Below are 21,929 nucleotides of genomic sequence, written 5' to 3' on the forward strand. Positions count from 1 at the left end.
ATGGTTCTACCAGAAAGGAGAGAGAAAAAAGCTTGTTGCATTCCTAGTAGACTTTGAGCAAAAGTAGAGCAAAGGCCTTGGTTTCAAACAATAAATCTCAGACTCTAACCCTTGCTACACAAGTCAGAGTCAGGCAGCTCAGCAGTCATTTTGCAGCAGCTGCTGCAGATGGTGTGATCAGGTCAGGCACTCTGGCAGTCCCCTGACCAAACTGGATTTGGCAGCAGGGGAGCCTGGGCTATTGCTTGTTCACTTGTGCATATAATCCGGGAATAAAAAGCTACTCTGCTCCTCATCACTCCTGTCACTGTCACTGCCTTGTAATAAGTCAAGTGGCAAAACTGAGTCAAGGACTGAGATTGCCCTGGTTTTGAAAAGGCAAGGACAAGACATCAGAGAATCAACCAGGTTGGAAAAGACCTCAGAGATCATCAAATCCAACCTATTACCTAACACCTCATGACAACTAAACCGTGGCTCCAAGTGCCGCATCTAATCCCCCACCCCCAGGGACGGGGACTCCACCACTTCCTATGTTTCAATAGAAAAGTGTCTCTTGCAGAAGGCACTCACAGTGGCCTGGTGCTGCACTGGCCTCAGGATATGTCTATATCTCCCTCAGTGTCTGCACCTTAGGGAGCATTACAGCTGGTAATGAGGAAAGGAAAAACAAAAAGAAATCAAATGGCAATGCTATGGTCAACAGGCTAGCAACCACCAGGGACTAAGACCCAGACAGTGTGAGCTTGCAGCATAGAAGGCCAGTGGCAGCCTGGGCTGCATCCAAAGCAGTGTGGCCAGGGAGGGAGAGAGGTGATTCTGCCACTTGACTCTGCTCTAGGGAAAGCTCACCTGGAGTATTGCATCCAGCTCTAGAGGTCCCAGTACAGGAAGGACATGGACCTGATAGATGAGGTCCAGATGAGAGCCACAAAAATGATCAGGGGGTTGGAGCAGCTCTGCTATGAGGACAGGCTGAGGGAGCTGGGATTGTTCCTCCTGGAGAAGAGAAGGCTCCAGGGGGAACTAACGGCAGCCTGCCAGTACCTGAAGGGGACTACAGGAAGGCAACCTGATCTAGCTGGGGAGGTCCCTGCTGACTGCAGAGGGGGTTGGACTGGATGACCTTTGGAGGACCCTTCCAACCCAGACCATTCTGTGATTCCATGGCTCTACCAAGATCAAACATTTCCTGAAGATAAATCATGAACATGAGTACAAGCCACCCACATGGAACAGCTGCTCCAATTTGTCCAAAGCAGAAGTGAGATAGTGCATTTGCTTAGTCTCACCCCAACTGTCTGTGTCATATGAGCAGGAGGCTTGGTCAGAGGGACAGAACACAACCTGATGGGCATGCTATTGACAACCCACACCCAGTTATGGATGACTTGTTAAACTCCACATCAGTACAACAGCTGTGGCACAGGCAGTCTCTTTGCAGAAGATGCCCACTTGCCTCTTGCAGGTTCCATTACAGAGTCAGAATCATGGCTCCAAGTGCCACGTCCAATCCCCTCTTGAACACCTCCAGGGACGGTGACTCCACCACCTACCTGGGCAGCCCAATCCAATGACAAATGACTCTCTCTGTGAAGAACTTTCTCCTCACCTCCAGCCTAAACTTCCCCTGGTGCAGCTTGAGACTGTGTCCTCTTGTTCTGGTGCTGGTTGCTTGGGAGAAGAAAGAGACCAACTCCCTCCTGGCTACAACCACCCTTCAGGTAGTTGTAGACAACAATGAGCCTTCTCTTCTCCAGGCTAAACAATCCCAGCTCCCTCAGCCTCTCCTCACAGGGCTGTGCTCAAGGCCTCTCCCCAGCCTCGTTGCCCTTCTCTGGACACGTTCAAGTGTCTCAATGTCCTTCTTAAACTGAGGGGCCCAGAACTGGACACAGTTAGAAAAAATCACTACAGAGCTTTGCCACTTTGCTGCCATGTTTAAAATAAAACCTTACCCTTGTTTAAATTATAAAACCCAAATTATTTCTATTGCTTGGCATAATTAATCTTGCTAAATTGATGCCAGACATTTATAGCAATTCAATCTGCACCTCAAATAACCCCCCACCCTAATAATAATAATAATAATAATAATAATAATAATAATAATAATAATAATAATAATAATAACTAGCTATACTCATTTTGACCATAAGAGAAAAAGGAAAACAAAATTTCCTACCTCCTGCAGCTTCTCTACATTAATGCTGCCTGCAACAGTGCTGCTGCTATAAAGGTCACAGATGACACAGTTTGTATTATTATAGATAATCCATGCTGTCTGGCTGCCTGTTTTTTTTTCCCCTCCATATTTTATAGAGGTGCCATGTAGTCTCATGGATAAAGCTCCTAGGATAGCTTCAGCCTAAGCATAAGTGCAGAGTCCTGCACCTGGGTAGGAATAATAACTGCAGCAGTACAGGTTGGGAGGTGATCTGCTGGAGAGCAGCCCAGAACTGGACACAGGACTCAAGGTGTGGCCTAACCAGTGCAGTGTACAGGGGCAGAATGACCTCCCTGCTCCTGCTGGCCACACTGTTCCTGATGCAGGCCAGGATGCCATTGGTGGCAGCAATATGTGGCTGTGGTTGTACTTAATAGCAGAGGACAAGCTGAGTGCCTAACTGTGCATGCAGATCAGTGCAGCTGCCTGGGAGTAGTAACCAAATTGCCAGAACTATTTTAAAGCCAAAGAAGATGGGTTTTGAAAATACATTGATCTGGATTGCCAGTGTTAGACTTGTTAAGAATTAAATCCTTCCTCTGAATCTGGTAATCCAAATAGCATTTCAGAATGCATGGCAATTGGAATGGTGTTTTGTGAATACAATCACAGCATCACAGGACGGACTGGGTTGGAAGGGACCTCTGAGGTTGTGGACAGGCAGGGGCTCATCTCTTCTCCCAGGCAACCAGCACCAGAACAAGAGGACACAGTCTCAAGCTGTGCCAGGGGAGGTTTAGATTTGATGTTAGGAAGAAATTCTTCACAGAGAGAGTGACTGCCCATTGGAATGGGCTGCCTAGGGAGGTGGTGGAGTTGCCATCATTGGAGGTGGTTAGGAGACTGGATGGGGTGCTTGGTTTAGTTGATTAGATGGTGTTGGATGATGGGTTGGACACGATGATCTTGAAGGTCTCTTCCAACCAGGTTTATTCCATTCCATTCTATTCTATTCAGTCTGATCCCCTCAGCAGTCAGCAGGGACATCCCCAACTAGATCAGGTTGCCCAGAGTCCTCTCCAGACTCACCTTCAATATCTCCAGGGATGGGGCCCCAACCACCTCCCTGGGCAACCTGCTCCAGTGTTCCACCACCATCATAGTAAAGAACCTGTTCCTAACATCCAATCTAAATCTGCTCTGCTCTAGTTTGAAGCCCTTGCCCCTGGTCCTGTCACTTCAGGCTTTTGCAAGCAGTCTCTCTGCAGCCTTTCTGTAACCCCCTTCAGGTACTGGAAGATTGCCATGAGGTCTCCCCAGAACCTTCTCTTGTCCAGGCTGAACACCCCCAGCTCCCTCAGGCTGTCTTTGTAGCAAAGCTGCTCCAACCCCCTGACCATTTTCGTGGCCCTCCCCTCTACCTGCTCCATCAGGTCCATGTCCTTCCTGTATTGAGAGATCCAGGTCTGGACACAGTGGAATAGAATAGAATAGAATAGAATAGAATAGAATAGAATAGAATAGAATAGAATAGAATAGAATAGAATAGAATAGAATAGAATAGAATAGACCAGGTTGGAAGAGACCTGCAAGATCATCGAGTCCAACCTATCGTCCAACACCACCTAATCAACTAACCCATGTAACCAAGCACCCTGTCAAGTCTCCTCCTGAACACCTCCAGTGACAGCGACTCCACCACCTCCCCAGGCAGTCCATTCCAATGGGCAATCACTCTCTCTGTGTAAAACTTCCTCCTGACCTCCAGCCTGAACCTCCCCTGGTGCAGCCTGAGACTGTGTCCTCTTGTTCTGGTGATGGCTGTCTGGGAGAAGAGACCAACCTCTGCCTGTCTACAACTCCCCTTCAGGTAGTTGTAGAGAGCAATAAGGTCACCCCTGAGTCTCCTCCTCTCCAGGCTAAACAGCCCCAGCTCCCTCAGCCTCTCCTCATAGCCCAGGTGAGGTCTCACCAGAGCAAAGTGACAGCATCGCCTCGCTCGATCTGCTTTTGATAATGACACTTCAGATATTCTACTTTAGCTGTTATAAGGACAGATAAATATGCAAGAGAGGCACCATGGGGGACCTGAAAAGGTGGTTCTGATGAGCACATTTCTGTTTGTCTACATAAGTTGTTTTATAGAGCACCTATTGATTTCATACCAGTGCACTGATATTTCCTCACTGACTGATGGTGATTCTATAAGCAACATTTCTATCAGTTTAATGAAGGCATCATTTTTCTAATGCATTACTGATAATGTAATCACAAGTTTGATATATTATTAATCTGAAATAGTTTAGGAATGACTTCTTTTCAGACCTGCTTAAAAGTTCCAATAACTTTAAATGATCAAAATTCTTCATCAGTTTCTTTCAGTGGACCATTCCAATTTTGTCACCTGGCTATATAATCTCTATTCTTTCATTGTTCTTTCTTTAATGTCACTTGTAATGTGTTGGTTTGTCACATTCTCAAATGTGTTAGAAGGCCTTACTCAAACCAGAATAGCCAAGCTCTTTATAGGAGAGCATTCAGCATTTTTCTCATCCTTCCTCTCACCAACTGAATGCAGAATCACAGAATGTATCTGGTTGGAAGAGACCTCCAAGAGTCCAACCCTCCACCCAGCACTGCAGGGTCAACACTAAACCATGTCCCTAAGCACCAGCTCCACAGGCTGCTTGAACACCTCCAGGGATGGTGACTCCAGCACTGCCCTGGGCAGAACATTCCAATGTCTGAGAATGCTCTCTGGGAAGAAATATTTACTATCATCCAGCCTGAACCTCCCCTGGGGCAGCTTGGAACCATTTCCTCTGGTGCTGTCTCTTTCCACCAGGGAGCAGAGGCTGTCCCCTCTCACTCCAACCTCCCTCCAGGGAGCTGTAGAGAGCCATAAGATCTCCCCTCAGCCTTCTCTTCTCCAGCCTGAACACCCCCAGCTCCTTCAGCCCCTCCATGTGTTCTAGGCCCTTCATGAGCCTCATTGCCCTTCTCTGGACACTCTCCAGCCCCTCATTGTCCTTCGTGGAGTGAGAGCCCAGAGCTGAACATAGCACTCAAGCTGTGGCCTCCCCAGTGCTGAGCACAGGGGGGTGATCACTCCTCTCCCTGCTGCCCACCCTGTTTCCACCCCAAACCAGGATGCCATTGGCTTTATTGGCACTGCTGGCTCATATTTAATTGACCTGATCCTCCAGGCCCCTCTCTGAGTCACAACTTGCCAACCATATGTCCCCATGAGGTTGTTGTGATCCAGTTGGAGAGGTGGGAGTTTTGACTACCTAGGGTGGAAGGACTTAGTATTAATGCCAGAGCTATTTGCATTATTACTCTTACCATGAATTTTGGTTATTTTCTATTACAAAAATCATTGTATTCTTGAGCTTGAAGACTCTAAAAGGGTCATAACAGCAAGAGCTGACTAGAGCTCTTGCTCTCCACTGAATGCTTTACATTTAAATTAGGATTGTGTGAAGCAGAGATGGAAGGGTTTAGTGGGTGTGAGAGATGAATGAGGGCAAGCATTGTAGTCCGTGCAGAGGGAGGGTAAGTACTGCAGTTCATCTGCCATAAGAGATGGATTACAAGGAAACTGAAGTGGAAGAGGGTTTGCTTAGGAATCATCAGCAATGGCTTGCATTTAAGCAATCTATTAGTCCAGTACTACGTCTGTAGTTATGTGGCCTGTAGTCCACCAGGGAAAGCAGAACTCATGTCTAGATACATACCTAAAGGGTAGGAGAGCTCTGCAGAGGGACCTTGCCAGGCTGGACAGATGGGCAGAGTCCAAGGGCATGAGATTGAACACATCTAAGTGCTGGGTTCTACACAAAACATTACAAACATAAGACGGTTGTGTAGGCTGTTTAAGGGCGACAAAGCTGGTGAGGGGTTTGGAACACAAGCCCTATGAGGAGAGACTGAGGGAGCTGGGGTTGCTTAGCCTGGAGAAGAGGAGGCTCAGGGGAGACCTTATTGCTCTCTACAACTACCGGAAGGGTGGTTATAGACAGGCAGAGGTTGGTCTCTTCTCCCAGGCAACTAGCACCAGAACAAGAGGACACAGTCTCAAGCTGTGCCAGGGGAGGTTCAGACTGGATGTCGGGAAGAAATTCTTCATAGAGAGAGTGATTGGAATGTGCTGCCCAGGGAGGTGGTGGAGTCACCATCATTGGAGGTGTTTAGGAGGAAACTTGATGGGGTGCTTGGTTGCATGGGTTAGTTGATGAGGTGGTGTTGGGTGATGGGTTGGATGCGATGATCTTGAAGGTCTCTTCCAACCTGGTCTATTCTATTCTATTCTATTCTATTCTATTCTATTCTATTCTATTCTATTCTATTCTATTCTATTCTATTCTATTCTATTCTATTCCATCCTATTCCCCCTGCCCACAGGGTCTCAGTTGCTCTTGGGCTGCTTGATAGCATCAGGTTGCTCAAGGAGCTTTTGAGTAGATTCACATGGGTCATGTAGACAGTTTAGATGCAGCTTCACAGGGCTTCACAGTTCTAGAAAGAGGTCCAGGTACTTGGCACAGCTCATTTAGAACACATGGAATTAACAGAGTCATCTTAATACAACTTTAGTCACCTTGCTGTGTCAGCAGCATTGATGAGTGACAGGTCAGTTGGTAAGCACTAAAGATGCCAGAGCAGCAAGTATAGTCACACCTTCTCATAGCTGTGAGAAAAAAAACCCTTGTTCCCTTTTAGTAGTCTGTCTAGCACCTCTGAAGCTTCTTTGAGATGATCTGGATAACAGACATTAGGTACTGCTAGAGTTCAATCTCTATGTACCCCCACAAGATTCATAGAGACATAGGATGGTCTGGGTTGGAAGGGGCCTCCAAGGGTCATCAAGTCCAACCCCCTCTGCAGTCATCAGGGACATCCTCAACTAGATCAGGCTGCCCAGAGCCCTGTCAAGCATCACTTTCAATATCTCCAGGGATGAAGCCCCACCTCCCTGGGCAACCTGTTCCAGTGTTCCAGCACCCTCCTGGTGCAGAACTTGTTCCTCATATCCAATCCAAATCTGCTCTGCTCTAGTTTGAAGCCATTGCCCCTGGTCCTGTCACTGCAGGCCTTTGCAAACTGTCTCTCCAGCCTTCTTGTAGCCCCCTTCAGGCACTGGAAAAGAGGATGGTTAAATCCAAGGATACTTTTAGGGTTGTTCTGAACAGCTCAGTTGCCAGCCAGCTTGGAGGGGAAGGTGGGTAAATATCTAACAGTGGCATCTTTTCATGCTGTCAATCAATTTCCAGCATTGATATGGTAGTCCCATAAGCTGAATGTGTACAACTACCTGAAAGGACATTGTAGAGAGGTTGGTGCTGGTCTCTTCTCCCAGGTAATTAGTGATAGAACAAGAGGGAATGGCCTTAGGCTACAACTGGGAAGGACTAGGCTGGACAGTAGGAAGAACTTTTTCCCAGCAAGAGTGGCCAGGGATTGGAATGTGCTGCCCAGGGAGGCGGTGGAGTCCCCAACCCTGGATGTGTTTAAAGATGGTTAGGATGTAGTTCTTGGGGCTATGATTTGGGGGTGAACTTTGTAGAGTAGGGTACTAGGTTGGACTTGGTGATCTTGGGGCTTTTCCAACCTGAGTGTTTTTATGATTCTGTGAAAAGTACAAAATCTTCCTTGCACCACATTTATTTTTCCCCCAGTACTGAGGCTCAGTTGCTCCTGATCCACATTCCCTAAACGCATCTGAATACAGTTAGTTATGGTTTGCCTGTCGGGTGTTTGTTAATAGCCATTCTGCTGACATCTTTGTTATGCTGCTGCTTAGCTGACAGAATTTCATCTGCATAAATGGGTGGAAAGTCCACATGTCCAACAAACTGGAGACAAAGTGCCTGCCAGTGTTTTAATTTCTTCTGCATGTTCTGGTTAAAGAGTGAGAAGAATGCTTTCACTTCACAGTGTCATGAATATGGTAATCTATGGAAATCACAGAAAGCAGGTACTTAAGTTAAGCACATACTGTACTAGAGGGATCCCTGATGAATTCAAGTCTCTTCTGTTTAGAGAAGATGTTGTTGTCTATTAAGTGACAGACTGCCAGATGTTCCTGAAGTAGCACAGCAATGTGTATCAGTATCTTCTTTTCTTCACCCCAGAAGGTAACATTTTCTTTATCATCTATGTCATCCTGACTGGTGATTGCAAATGTCTAAGCTCACTTCAAATAGGAACTCCTTTTCGGTGTATTGATGAATATTTCATTGCTTTGCTATGTTCATAGAATGGAAGCTTTTTGCCTCCCTACAGCAAGCCTATAAAATCCTAAAATCTTTTACTTCCCTTGGTAGATATAAGAGGCTAAAAGCCAAACATTTCAGGTAGAACATGGAGAATAATTTGTTTGTGATTTTCATAGCTTCGTAGAACAGTTTGGGTTGGAAGGGACCTTAAGGATCATCTTAGTTCAAACCCCCTGCCGTGGGCAGGGACACCTCACACTAGCCCAAGTTGCTCAACATCTCATCCAGCCTTAAACACTTCCAGGGATGAGGTTTCCACCACCTCCCTGGGCAAGCTGTTCCAGTGTCTCACCATCCTCATGGGGAAGAACTTCTTCGGAATGTCCAGTCTAAGTCTTCTCTCTGTGTGATAGCTAATCCTTTATCTTTCAGCATCCCCACCCAGAGCTCTCTACAACCCACTGTGGTGCCCACTGACTCTTCCAGTTATCATTTGACAAAGTCAAGATATCATTTAGCAGAACCATGTTAGGAAGAAGTTCTTCCCCATGAGGGTGGTGAGACACTGGCACAGTTTGCACAGGGGAGGTGGTGGAAGCCTCATCCCTGGAGGTTTTTAAGGCCAGGCTGGATGTGGCTGTGAACAACCTGCTATAGTGTGAGGTGTCCCTGCCCATGGCAGGGGGATTGGAACTGGCTGATCCTTGGCTTCCAACCCTGACAGTTCTGTAGTTCTATCTCTTGGTGGACCAGCAAGTGTTCCTTCACAGGCTTGGGAAATACTGCTTGCTTGCAAGCAGAAAGGAGTGGAGGCTGTCTAAAAGACCTGGTGATGCCAGAGATCTCTTAGCTACTGGAGAAAAAAATGTGCCAGGACTAGAAAGATGAGGAAAGGAGAAATCATTTGCTTTCATTTTAATTTTTTCTTTATAAATAATGGTTTCATCTGCACACTGAAGCATGCTGCTGCGTGGTGAGGTCACAGCAATATGTTTTCCTAGAACACACATTAATGTTCCATTTAGTCTCAGAATTACTGCAGGGCTAGGGGTTAGCTCACCTGCTTTAAATAATCATGGTCTAAAGAGCAGGCAGAAGAGTTGAGTAACTAAATGCAGTGGTATAGAGGCAGACAGCGCCGGTGGCAGAGGTTAGAGGAACAACTGCGTGTGCAGTAATTACAGATTATGGAGACAGAGCTGTTTGTGAAGCAAATGAAAGTTCCAAGAAAGGGAAAGCAAAATAACTGAAAGGCAGAGTTAGTTTTTCCTTCTGAAGAGCTGTTGTGTTCTGTCCTTTATTTTGAAGGCATTTTCACCTTATTAAAGGCGGTGCTGCCAGTAATGTCTCAGCTCCAAGAAACGGGGCCAGGAGAATATGTGAACCCTTCTACAAAGGGATGAATTCTCCATGGCTTGGAACTAATGTAATTACAGCAGCTCTGGGAGCTGTAACACCTGGTGCTGGCCCAAAAAACTCCCTGTCAGATGGTAACTGATAGAGTGAAATATCCTCTCCATGACACATCACCTGCCAGTGTGTCATGTGAAGGACTCTTGACAAGATTCCCTCTTGAAGGTCTTGACATAAACCCAACTCTGCCATCTGGAGTGACGTGTTCAGTTTTGGGCCCCTCACTACAAGAGGGACGTTGAGGGGCTGGAGTGTGTTCAGAGAAGGGCAATGATGCTCATGAAGGGCCTAGAACACATGGAGGGGCTGAGGGAGCTGGAGATGTTCAGGCTGGAGAAGAGGAGGCTGAGGGGAGACCTCATGGCTCTCTACAGCTCCATGAAGTGAGGTTGGAGCAAGGAGAAGGCAGCCTCTGCTCCTTGGTGGCAAGAGATAGGAACAGAGGAAATGGTTCCAAGTTGCCCCAGGGGAGGTTCAGGCTGCATGCTAGGAAATATTTCTTCCCAGAGAGGGTTCTCAGACACTGGAATGTTCTGCCCAGGGCAGTGCTGGAGTCACCATCCCTGGAGGTGTTCAAGCAGCCTGTGGAGCTGGTGCATAGGGACATGGTTTGGTGTTGACCCTGCAGTGCTGGATGGAGAGTTGGACTGGATGAGCTTGGAGGTCTCTTCCAACCAGTTGTTTTCTGTGCTTCTCTGCATGATTCCTTCCTGCCCTGGGTCCTTTCCATGCAGTGTATGGGAAGGGCCCATCTGTTCGGACTGGCAGAATGGCACAGAGAGCAGCTGTTTAAGGAGTTTTAGCTTTGAATGTCTGAAAGAGTAAGAATGTTCCAAAGAATGAGAATTAGCAGCTCCACTTTCTCCATGCACATATTCCATGTTCTTTATTTAAGCAGTTTACCTGCTTAGGGGAGAAAAGTTCTCTCCATGTATTTGTGAATGTCTGTTACTTGACACCTGCAGAGAAACAGAGTTCAGCTGTAAGCTTTACTGTTGAATTCTTTGAGGTTTGTGTTTTGGTTATTTTTTTCCCAGAAGGCAGCCAAGCTACCTAGATATTGTGACAAGATTTTGTTGTGGTTATTGTTCCTGTTCTTTGGTACTGGCACTTTGTGTTTTCCTCCTCTTTGGAAATGTTGAAGTCATGTTTCATCTTGTTCCCTGAGAACAAGGAACAAAGCAGACAGCACTTCAGGAAACTTCAGCAAATGCTTTTGTTGTTCATGTAAATTTGCAAAGGGGTGGAGGCAGAGCACTTAATGGCAACTGTTGGGTGGTGAATATATGTATCACAGTATCATGGTATCACCAAGGTTGGAAGAGACCTCAAAGATCATCGAGTCCAACCTGTCACCACAGACCCCATGACTAGACCATGGCACTAAGTGCCACATCCAATCCCCTCTTGAACACCTCCAGGGATGGTGACTCCACCACCTCCCTGGGCAGCACATTCCAATGGCTAACAACTCTCTCTGGGAAGAACTTTCTCCTCACCTCCAGCCTGAACTTCCCCTGGTGCAGCTTGAGACTGTGTCCTCTTGTTCTGGTGCTGGCTGCTAGAGAGAATAGACCAACCCCTTCCTGGCTACAACCACCTTTCAGGTAGTTGTAGAGGGCAATCAGGTCACCCCTGAGCCTCCTCTTCTCCAGGCTAAACAACCCCAGCTCCCTCAGCCTCTCCTCATAGGGCTTGTGCTCAAGGCCTCTCCCCAGCCTTGTTGCCCTTCTCTGGACACATTCAAGTGTTTCGATGTCCTTCTTAAACTGAGGGGCCCAGAACTGGACACAGTACTCAAGGTGCAGCCTGACCAGTGCAGAGTACAGGGGTACAATGTCTTCCCTGCTCCTCCTGGCCACACTATTCCTAATGCAGGCCAGGATGCCATTGGCCTTTTTGGCCACCTGGGCACACTGCTGGCTCATATTCAGGTGGCTGTCGATCAGTACCCCCAGGCCCCTCTCTGTTTGGCAACTCTCCAGCCACTCTGACCCCAGCCTGCAGCTCTGCATGGGCTTGCTGTGGCCAAAGTGCAACACCCGGCACTTGGACTTGTTGAATGCCATCCCATTGGACTCTGCCCATCTGTCCAGTTGGTCGAGGTCCCTCTGCAGAGCCCTTCCACCCTCTAACCAATCAGCATCTGCTCCCAACTTGGTGTCATCTGCAAATTTGCTGATGACTGTCTCAATCCCCTCATCCAGATCATCAATGGAGATGTTAAAGAGGATGGGGCCCAGCACTGATCCCTGGGGGATGCCACTGGTGACTGTCTGCCAGCTGGATGTGGCACCATGTGTGTGTGCAGGGTGGAATAAGGATTCTAGATCTGTGCAGCCGTTTGGAGCACATTAGACTTTAGGAAAAAAAATAACCTTGAAGAATTCAGAAGCAACTGGAAATAATCATTAAAATAGAAGCTGCTTTCTCTGCCAAACGTGAGATAGCAAATATAGAAGTTTTCCTCATGAACAAATGGAGGTCAAACGTTACTAAAACCTTTGTGCTGAGAGCATATAAAATGACCCCCACAAACCTAATTTAAATTCCTGTAGCTCCTGGGTGAGGGCAGCTGTCTACCTTGCTTAAATGTTAATGTTTCCCTTATCTGATTGCCTTTCTCTGCCATGCTCCCACTTTCAGGGGTCCTGCTTCACCTATTACCCTCTTCAAAGCTATTAATTCTTGCCTGGGATCTTCATAGCATTAACTGTGTCTGGGGTAGTTACTTTGCTGTGTAGCCTCCTAAGCTACACAGAAGAGGAGGCTCAGAGGAGACCTTATAGCCATCTACAACTACCTGAAGGGAGGTGGTAGCCAGGTGGGGATTAGTCTCTTCTCCCAGACAGCCTGTGACAGAACAAGAGGACACAGTCTCAAGCTGCACCAGAGGAGGTTTAGGCTGGATGTGAGGAATAAATTCTTCACGGAAAGAGACATTGGCCATTGGAATGGGCTGCCCAGGGTGGTGGTGGTGGAGGTGTTTGAGAAGAGAGTGGATGAGGCACTTGGTGCCATGGTTTAGTGGATTAGATGGTGTTGGATGATAGGTTGATGATCTCAAAAGTCTTTTCCAACCTGGTTAATTCTGTATTCTGTATTCTGACAGCTGTTTCACTCTTAGCTTTTACCTGTCCACTGGCTTCTCTCCTCAGTTCTCTGATGCCAACAAGGAACCTTCCCAGATGTAGTCACAGAATCATAGAATCACAGAATCAACCAGGTTGGAAAAGACCTCAGAGATCATCAAATCCAACCTATCACCTAATACCTAACACCTCCTGACAACTAAACCGTGGCTCCAAGTGCCACATCCAATCCTTTTTTGAACACCTCCAGGGACAGTGATGTGGTAGTTTAAACCTTAACTGGAGTTTAATCTACCAAAAAGTAATCTGGAGTTGGTTTGGAATTAGGAGAAGTTAAATTTTTAACAAAATCTATCTATAGCAGTAACAGGGAGGGGTTTACAAGGGTAAGGAATAAGAATGGATAGGAAAATGTACAAAACCAAATGTGGATGGCCTTGTATTTCCCTTGATGTGTGTGAATTTCAGTCCTTTAGGGAAGTGAGGATGTGGCAGGGAGAAGACCAGGCCTGACCACGTGGCAGAACCAAGAGGCCAGCAGCAGCTGTTGGTCCTTTCAAACAGGCGAGGCAGGAGCAAAGAGCAAATGTCCACAGCATCTTCCTTTTCATAGGCTTGCTGGACAGGAAGGGGGAGAGGAACAGAGTCCAATGGGATGTCATTCAACAAGTCCAAGTGCCAAGTGCTGCATTTTGGCTACGGCAATCCCATGCAGAGCTACAGGCTGGGGTCGGAGTGGCTGGAGAGCTGCCAAACAGAGAGGGACGTGGGGGTGCTGATCGACAGCCACCTGAATATGAGCCAGCAGTGTGCCCAGGTGGCCAAAAAGGCCAATGGCATCCTGGCCTGCATCAGGAGCAGTGTGGCCAGCAGGAGCAGGGAGGTCATTGTGCCCCTGTACACTGCACTGGTTAGGCCACACCTTGAGTCCTGTGTCCAGTTCTGGGCCCCTCAGTTTAGGAAAGATGTTGAAATGCTGGAATGAGTCCAGAGAAGGGCAGCAAAGCTGGGAAGGGGTTTGAAAGACAGCCCTATGAGAAGAGGCTGAGGGAGCTGGGATTGTTTAGCCTGGAGAAGAGGAGGCTCAGGGGTGACCTGATTGCCCTCTACAACTACCTGAAAGGTGGTTGTAGCCAGGAAGGGGTTGGCCTCTTCTCCCAGGCAACCAGCACCAGAACAAGGGGACACAGTCTCAAGCTGCGCCGGGGGAGGTTCAGACTCGAGGTGAGGAGGAAGTTCTTCACCGAGCGAGTCATTCGTCATTGGAATGTGCTGCCCAGGGAGGTGGTTGGGTCATTGACCCTGGAGGTGTTCAAGGGGAGATTGGACGTGGCACTTGGTGCCATGGTCTAGTCATGGGGTCTGTGTTGATAGGTTGGACTTGATGATCCTCAAGGTCCTTTCCAACCTAAGTGATACTGTGATACTGTGATACCTTTGACCAGGGGGACCCCTACTCCTGGGAGTGGGAAGCCAAGTCCACCTGTATCAGATTTCTATTGTCCTCCACGGGAATCAGGGCTCACACAGCACACCCGACCCCACCCCCCCAAGGATGGGTGTAACCCAGTACAGGTGACTCCACCACCTCCCTTGGCAGCACATTCCTATGGCCAATTACTCTTTTTGTGCACCTCCAGCATAAATGTCCCCTGGAGCAGCTTGAGACTGTGTCCTCTTGTTCTGGTGCTGGTTGCCTGCCTGGAAGAAGAGACCAACCCCCACCTGTCTACAACCTCCCTTCAGGTAGTTGTAGACAGCAATAAGGTCTGCCCTGAGGCTCCTCTTCTCCAGGCTAAGCAACCCCAGCTCCCTCAGCCTCCCCTCACAGGGCTGTGCTCCAGACCCTTCCCCAGCCTTTTTGCGCTTCTCTGGACACGTTTAAGTGTCTCAATGTCCTTCCTAAACTGAGGGGCCCGAAACCGGACACAGTACTCAAGGTGTGGCCTAACCAACGCTGAGTACAGGGCAGAATGACTTCCCTGCTCCTGCTGGCCACATACATTCATACATTCATTTGCATGGCCTAGAGCATGTGGCCCTTTGTTTGGTGCACCTCTGCTGCAAACAGTAGAGAATATTTCAGCAGAGAAGCTTGAACTTTCTTTTAGCAGCTCAGTTTGTCAGGTGCTTTTCAGTCTTCATTCTTGTTCTCACCTCATTTTGCCATGAGTAAGCAGAAACTTCTAAGCTTGAGAAGTGTGAGCCACAGGAAATAAGCAAATTTGGCTTCAGTTTCCTTCCTGTGTTTCTGAGGGCCATCGCTGTGCCCCTTAAAATTGTTTACATCTTGAAAGCTGTTGACATTTGAGGTGTTCAAGCAGCCTGTGGAGCTGGTGCTTAAGGACATGGTTTGGTGTTGACCCTGCAGTGCTGGGTGGAGGGTTGGACTGAGTGAGCTTGGAGGTCTCTTTCAACCAGCTGTATTCTGTGATTCTGTGAGTTAGTCAGAAGTTAGCAGTGTTTGCAAGGTTTTGTTTTCTGTGATTCTGTGACTCTGTTAGGCTACTTGCTGGTATGCCCATAGAAATGCAGCAGTGTGAAGTGGAGGATTCTCTCTACTTGTTACTATTAGGAACCAAGTACCTCCTTTTTGAGTTCATAATATGCTCAATTACCTTTAGATTGATCCATGAATAAATTATAATCAAAACAGACTTATTCACTTTAAAGCTCTCCTGGCTTATCGTTTCATTGTTGATTCATTATGTTGTCAGTTCTCCATTGGCAGGGTAATGCTTTTTTATATCTGGATTGAGACAGTTTTAGTGGAAGATATGTTATCTTCAAATGAGTAGGATTTAGCTTTTCTGCTGAGAGCAAATTCATCAATGATGAATCCCTGGAGAAACTCCTGAAACAAAAACCACAGTGTTGCTGGGGATTTGTACAGTTCATCAGTTAAAAGGCAGCTTTTGGAAAGTCTTTGGAGAGAGGAAGGGTTGGAATTTTCCTTTTCTTCCTGTAAAATACTCTAGAAAAGTGCTTCAGGCTTCTAGGTTTGGGATAATGCAATTATAAACAATGAAATAATAGCCTTTAATGTATGGGGTTTGGCTCTGTTCCTGACGTTTTCCCTCCAACAGAAACACATTGAGTCGTGGCTGTATAGAGACAGATGGGGACAAACAGACAGCGCTGATGCAGATGTATGGAGACAAGAATGATCTAATTACTCTGCCTGTTGCCATCTTCTAAGCACTTGCTATGATCCACATATTCGTATTAATCAGTGTTGGGTGTTTGGGTATTTTTTCCAGGCAGATGCTGATATGACAAAAGATAGCAGTGCAGAGGGAGTTTGGTGACATTGGAAAATCTGGGAGTACAAAAAAACAACAACAAACCCCCAACTAACCAACCCACAGTGCAGAAAGGTTTCAAAAGCAGACAGTTAAACTCATGGAGGTCTGTGTTTGTGCTTTCATTGGGAACCGTGCTATTAAATCCCCTATGTGCTTAGGAGGATATCCCTTCTAATGATCAGAGGTGATTTAATCTTAAACTCTTTTGAAAGCTGGGGAGGGACTTTTTAGGGTGTTAGGGAGTGATAGGACTGGGAGGAATGGAACTGGCTGGAGGGCTGAGCCCAGAGATTGGTGGTGAATGGTGCCATATCCACCTGGCAGCCAGTCACTAGTGGTGTGTTCTGGGGATGAGTGCTGGGCCCCATCCTCTTTAATATCTTTATTGATAATCTGGATGAGGAGATCGAGTCCATCATCAGTAAGTTTGCAGATGACACCAGGCTGGGGGCAGGTGTTGATCTGTTAGAGGGTGGGAGAGCTCTGCAGAGGGACCTTGGACAGGCTGGATAGATGGGCAGAGTACAAGGGCATGAGATTGAACACATCTAAGTGCTGGGTTCTACACATTGGCCACAGCAACCCCATGCAGAGCTACAGGCTGGGGTCAGAGTGGCTGAGAGCAGCCAGGCAGAGAGGGACCTGGGGGTACTGGTCGATAGTAGGCTGAACATGAGCCTGCAGTGTGCCCATGTGGCCAAGAAGGCCAATGGCATCCTGGCCTGCATCAGGAACAGTGTGGCCAGCAGGAGCAGGGAAGTCATTCTGCCCCTGTACACTGCACTGGTTAGGCCACACCTTGAGTCCTGTGTCCAGTTCTGGGCCCCTCAGTTTAGGAAGGATGTTGAGTTGCTGGAATGAGTCCAGAGAAGGGCAACAAAGTTGGTGAGGGGCTTGGAACACAAGCCCTATGAGGAGAGGCTGAGGGAGCTGGGGCTGCTTAGCCTGGAGAAGAGAAGGCTCAGGGCAGACCTTATTGTTCTCCACAGCAACCTGAGGGGAGGTTGTAGCCAGGTGGGGGCTGGTCTCTTCTCCCCAGCACCAGAACAAGAGGACACAGTCTCAAACTGCACCAGGCGAGGTTTAGGCTGGATGTTAGGAAGAAGTTCTTCAGAGAAAGAGTAATTGGGCCATTGGAATGGGCTGCCCAGGGAGGTGGTGGAGTCACCATCACTGGAGGTGTTTAGGAAGATGGGGTGCTTGGTGCCATGGTTTAGTTGATTAGATGGTGTTGGATGATAGGTTGGACTCAATCTCAAAGGTCTTTTCCAACCTTGTTAATTCTATTCCATTCTAAAACTAGAAATGGGTAGATTCAGATTGGATGTTAGGAAGAAGTTGAGGGTGGTGAGACACTGGCACAGGTTGCCCAGGGAGGTGGTGGAAGCCTCATCCCTGGAGGTTTTGAAAGCCAGGCTGGATGTGGCTGTGAGCAACCTGCTGTAGTGTGAGGTGTCCCTGTCCATGGCAGGGGGGTTGGAACTGGCTGATCCTTGAGGTCCCTTCCAACCCTGACAGTTCTGTGGTTCTATGATTATTTTAAATATCCATCTCCTCAGCAGTTATTTCAATGTGTCCACTTTGGCTTTATCCATTAATTCACTTCATTAAAATATTGTTTACCATTCCCTATGCTCTCTGACCCTAAAATGCTTGAAAGCACAGCTCTGAACAATAAGCCGTTTCATCAGCATTCCCTCTCACTGTTCATTACTTAGGAGAGGAATCCTTCCTGAGCTCCTGAAGCTGCATTTCCATGCATTATTTATTGCTATAGAAAAGATGGCTGCTTTTCAGTGGTATTTGATGGCTTTTGGCTTGGCTTCTTGTCAACAGATCACAGGTCACAGTATGCTAAGGATTAGGAGGGACCTCTGGAGATCTTCCAGTCCAATCCCCCTGCCAGAGCAGGACCATAGAATCCAGCACAGGTCACACAGGAACACATCCAGAAAGTCTCCAGAGAAGGAGACTCCACAACCTCTCTGGGCAGCCTTTTCCAGTGCTCTGTGACCCTCACAGGAAAGAAGTTCTTCCTCATGTTGAGGTAGAACCTCCTGTGCTGTAGTTTATATCCATTGCCCCTTGTCCTATCATCAGGTGCAACTGGGCAGAGCCTGTCCCCTCCCTCTTGACACCCAGCCCTCAGATATTTATAGACATTGATCAGATTGCTTCTCAGTCTTCTCCTCTCCAGACTTATCAGTCCCAGGACTCTCAGCCTCTTCTCATCAGGCAGTGGTCCAGTTTCTTAATTAGACTCCATGAGACTTAGACTCCCAACTACCAGACCATGTGGATGGTCACACAGGCACCTTCTGTTAAGTCTCTGGAAGTTTGTTGTGTATGCTCAAGCCTAGACTAAGCGTTTCCCTCAGTATTTTCTGTTCTGTTTCATCAATTAATTTCTTGGTGGAAAAGCAGCGCAGCACAGACTAAGGCTGGCTGTTAGCTTTCTTGATTGATCATGTGTCCAAGTATTTATAAAAGATAGAGATGATGCAGTTTCACTGCACACATCTCATTGCCACACACCTGAGCTATATCACACTCACCCAAATGCCTGCTGCCCATCCCAGCTAGCAGCTAGAGGAGATGCAAAACCCTCAGCACTCCAGCTCACAGCGTAGAAAATTACTGAATTAACCTTGGAATTCACTCTTCACAAAAGTGAGTTAATTTTTCCACACTTTTCCTTGGGTCACCTATTTCATTTTACCCTGTCTAGAAATCAGGCTATTGGACGTAGATTAGGAGGAAACAGAAGTATTTGTTCTGCAATGATTTGCCTGCTCTTCCCAAAGATGATCTTCAATCAGTCAAGTCATGAGCCACTGTCTCCTCTCTCTACTACTTCAGCTGAAACCTCAGCAAAATTAGCTTTGCTACCTACTCTGTAAGTCAGCAATTCAGTTCCTGGCCAGACAGGGTAGAGTCCGAAAACGCTTTGTCATCAGGTATCCTGCCCTCTCAAACCCAAAGTTGTTGGCATCAGCACATCAATTATAGAGAGAAAATAGTTTCTCAGTAGCTCAGTACTACTTATTCATAGCCAAAGTGTATTAGTAATTGATGCAGCCTGGCAGACAACACAGGAACACTTCTTATCTGGCTCTGGATTGGTTCAGACTTTTGCTAAAAGTCTCAGGCTTTCTGAAACTCATACAAGGAATTGAGGCTGTGTGCTTTAGGGCCTATTGATTAGACTTAAATTAGACAAATTCTGACCTCTGCTTATTTTCCTGTTTAAGATTGTCCTGGGTTTGCTGTCTTATTTGACTTTGGAAGGTAAGGCCACTGCACGGCTGCTGTTTGCAGTAATATTTAAAGCCTTATTTTAAGCCGTCCTAGAACATTGCCTTTCCAAGATCATGTTTGGCAACTGCACAGAAAGGAATTATTGCTTTTATGCCTGTGAGGGAGCCCTTGAACATGACATGGAGAGACAAGGTTCCCTTTGAACAGAGCAAGCAAGTGCCCCTGGCCAGTGGGCACGCTCCAGCTACATCTAGATGAGGGAAGATGGGGTCAGCAGCAAGCCCCCACAGCCCTGCTCTTGCATTTGCACTGTCCCAGTGTATGCCTTTGACCCAGCCTTCAGGAGGCTTGCAGCAAGCCCCCACAGCTCTGCTCTTGCATTTGCACTGTCCCAGTGTATGGCTTTGACCCAGCCTTCAGGAGGCTTGCAGCAAGCCCCCACAGCCCTGCTCTTGCATTTGCACTGTCCCAGTGTATGCCTTTGACCCAGCCTTCAGGAGGCCTCCTCCTTGGAGAGCATCATGAGACTACAAGTCTTGTTCTTACATCTGTTGTGGCTGCAAATCAAGTTTCAGAAGAGGGAAGCATTCCAAGGACCTCACCCTGTGCCTGTAGGCTCAGAGTGCCAAAACCTAGTAGCCAAGAAAGCTTTGATCTAGCAGGACAAAAAGCCTGGGGTCCCAAGGTTTGGTGTCACGACTGACAGAACCCATTGAGGAAGCTGCCTCTGAAGGAGCAGCAGAAAAGCAGCACAACCTCTCCTGGAGAGACTTCATTTTTAAAAGATAATAATTTCTAAATTTTTAAGTAATTCTGGTTTAAAAATTCACATTGAAATTCTCTCTTAAAAAATTGATAACCACAGCAGTGCTGTATCTTGTTTGATATGCTCTTTGAGGTTGTATTATTAGCGTGAATTAATGCCAGCAGCTTCTCAGGCTGTGACTCCCCTGTTACTACCTGCTGGTTGCTGCAGTAATGCAGTGGCTTCTGATCAGGTTTTAGTTAGGGGGACAAAATAATTTTGGAGGCTAAGGACCTGGTTTCAGGGGAGGAAGGTTGTGGCCTTTTGCAATAAGCAAGACTCCGGTTTCCTACTGTTTTCCGTCCACCCAAGTCCCTGATTGTGGCACCCTACAGTTGTCCATATCTCTGCTCGGTAAGTAAAGGGACTTTTTCTTTCAGGAAGCTGGGGAAGCTTTATGAAACATCAACCAGAAAGTTCCTACCCCTGAATAAGACATGAGTTCACAGGATGATCACAGGATGTTAGGGGGTGGAAGGGACATCCACAGATCTTCCAGTCCAACTCCCCCTGCCAGAGCAGGACCATAGAATCCAGCACAGGTTGCTCAGGAACACATCCAGACAGGGCTGGAAAGGCTCCAGAGAAGGAGTCTCCACAGCCTCTCTGGGCAGCCTGTTCCAGTGCTCTGGGACCCTCACAGTGAAGAAGTTCCTTCTCATGTTGAGGTGGAACCTCCTGTGCTGTAGTTTCCATCTATTATCCTTTGCCTTATAACAGGGCACAAGTAAGCAGAGGCTGTCCTTGTCCCTTCCCTCCTGACCCCCAGCCCTTAGATATTGATTAGATTCCTTCTCAGTCTTCTCTCCAGAATCAACAGCCCCAGGGCTCTCAGCCTCTCCTCACCAGGCAGTGCTCCAGTCCCTTCATCATCCATGTAGCCCTCCTTTGGACTCTCTTGAGCAGATCCCTGTCCCTCTTGAACTGGGGAGCCCAGAACTGGATGCAGTATTCCAGGTGGGGTCTCCCCAGGGTGGAGTAGAGGGGGAGGAGAACATCCCTCAATCTTCAAGTTCTTCCCTGGAGTTCAAGAACTAAATGCTGCAGAAAAGAATGCATGTGGGATACAGAGTAAATTAGGAGACTAGAATGGGTTGCAGTTTGTTTGGTGTTTATTAGCCTCACTGCGACAGGTCAAGACAGCCTTCTGTTAGCAGAACTGCAAAAGTACATGGTTGTGAGCTTCCAAAAATACCTACTGATACAGCCAGATAGCCATACAAATACTCTTAAGCACTGCTGGGACCCTTCTAAGTAAACTGACAGCTTTATGATACTTTTCCATAGACTACAGAAATAAAGCTTCCAATTTGAATCATTTTCATTATATATATATATATAAAAGCAAGTATGCAGTGTGGAAATATGAAGCTGTTGGATGCTGACCTGCCATTCAGACGTTCTTCTGCTGTGGTATATTAATATTTTAATATTCAATATACATTTTCCCAGTTCATATTTGATTTTTATTCACATCTCGCTCTGGTAGGGTCCCACTGATTTCAATTTCAGCTTCCTGAATGAGAAACATGCCACACTCAGAAGGACGTAGGATCTTGCCCTTGGGATTGGACTCACCTTTTGCTTCACTTGCTGACAGAATCACAGAATGTTAGGGGCTGGAAGGGACCTCGAAAGCTCATCCAGTCCGACCCCCCTGCCAGAGCAGGG

At 47.2% G+C, this 21,929-nt stretch overlaps 1 protein-coding gene across 2 annotated transcripts in view; it reads left to right on the plus strand.

Moving 5' to 3' along the window:
- DPYD (dihydropyrimidine dehydrogenase) overlaps positions 1-21,929 on the plus strand; it is a 609,010-nt gene that overhangs the window by 555,006 nt on the left and 32,075 nt on the right. The window lies entirely within an intron of this gene.

This window comes from Melanerpes formicivorus, unplaced genomic scaffold (genome assembly GCF_026170545.1).
Source record: "Melanerpes formicivorus ecotype bairdi unplaced genomic scaffold, bMelFor1.0.p_v2 SCAF_99, whole genome shotgun sequence".
In the NCBI taxonomy this organism is placed as follows: domain Eukaryota; kingdom Metazoa; phylum Chordata; class Aves; order Piciformes; family Picidae; genus Melanerpes; species Melanerpes formicivorus.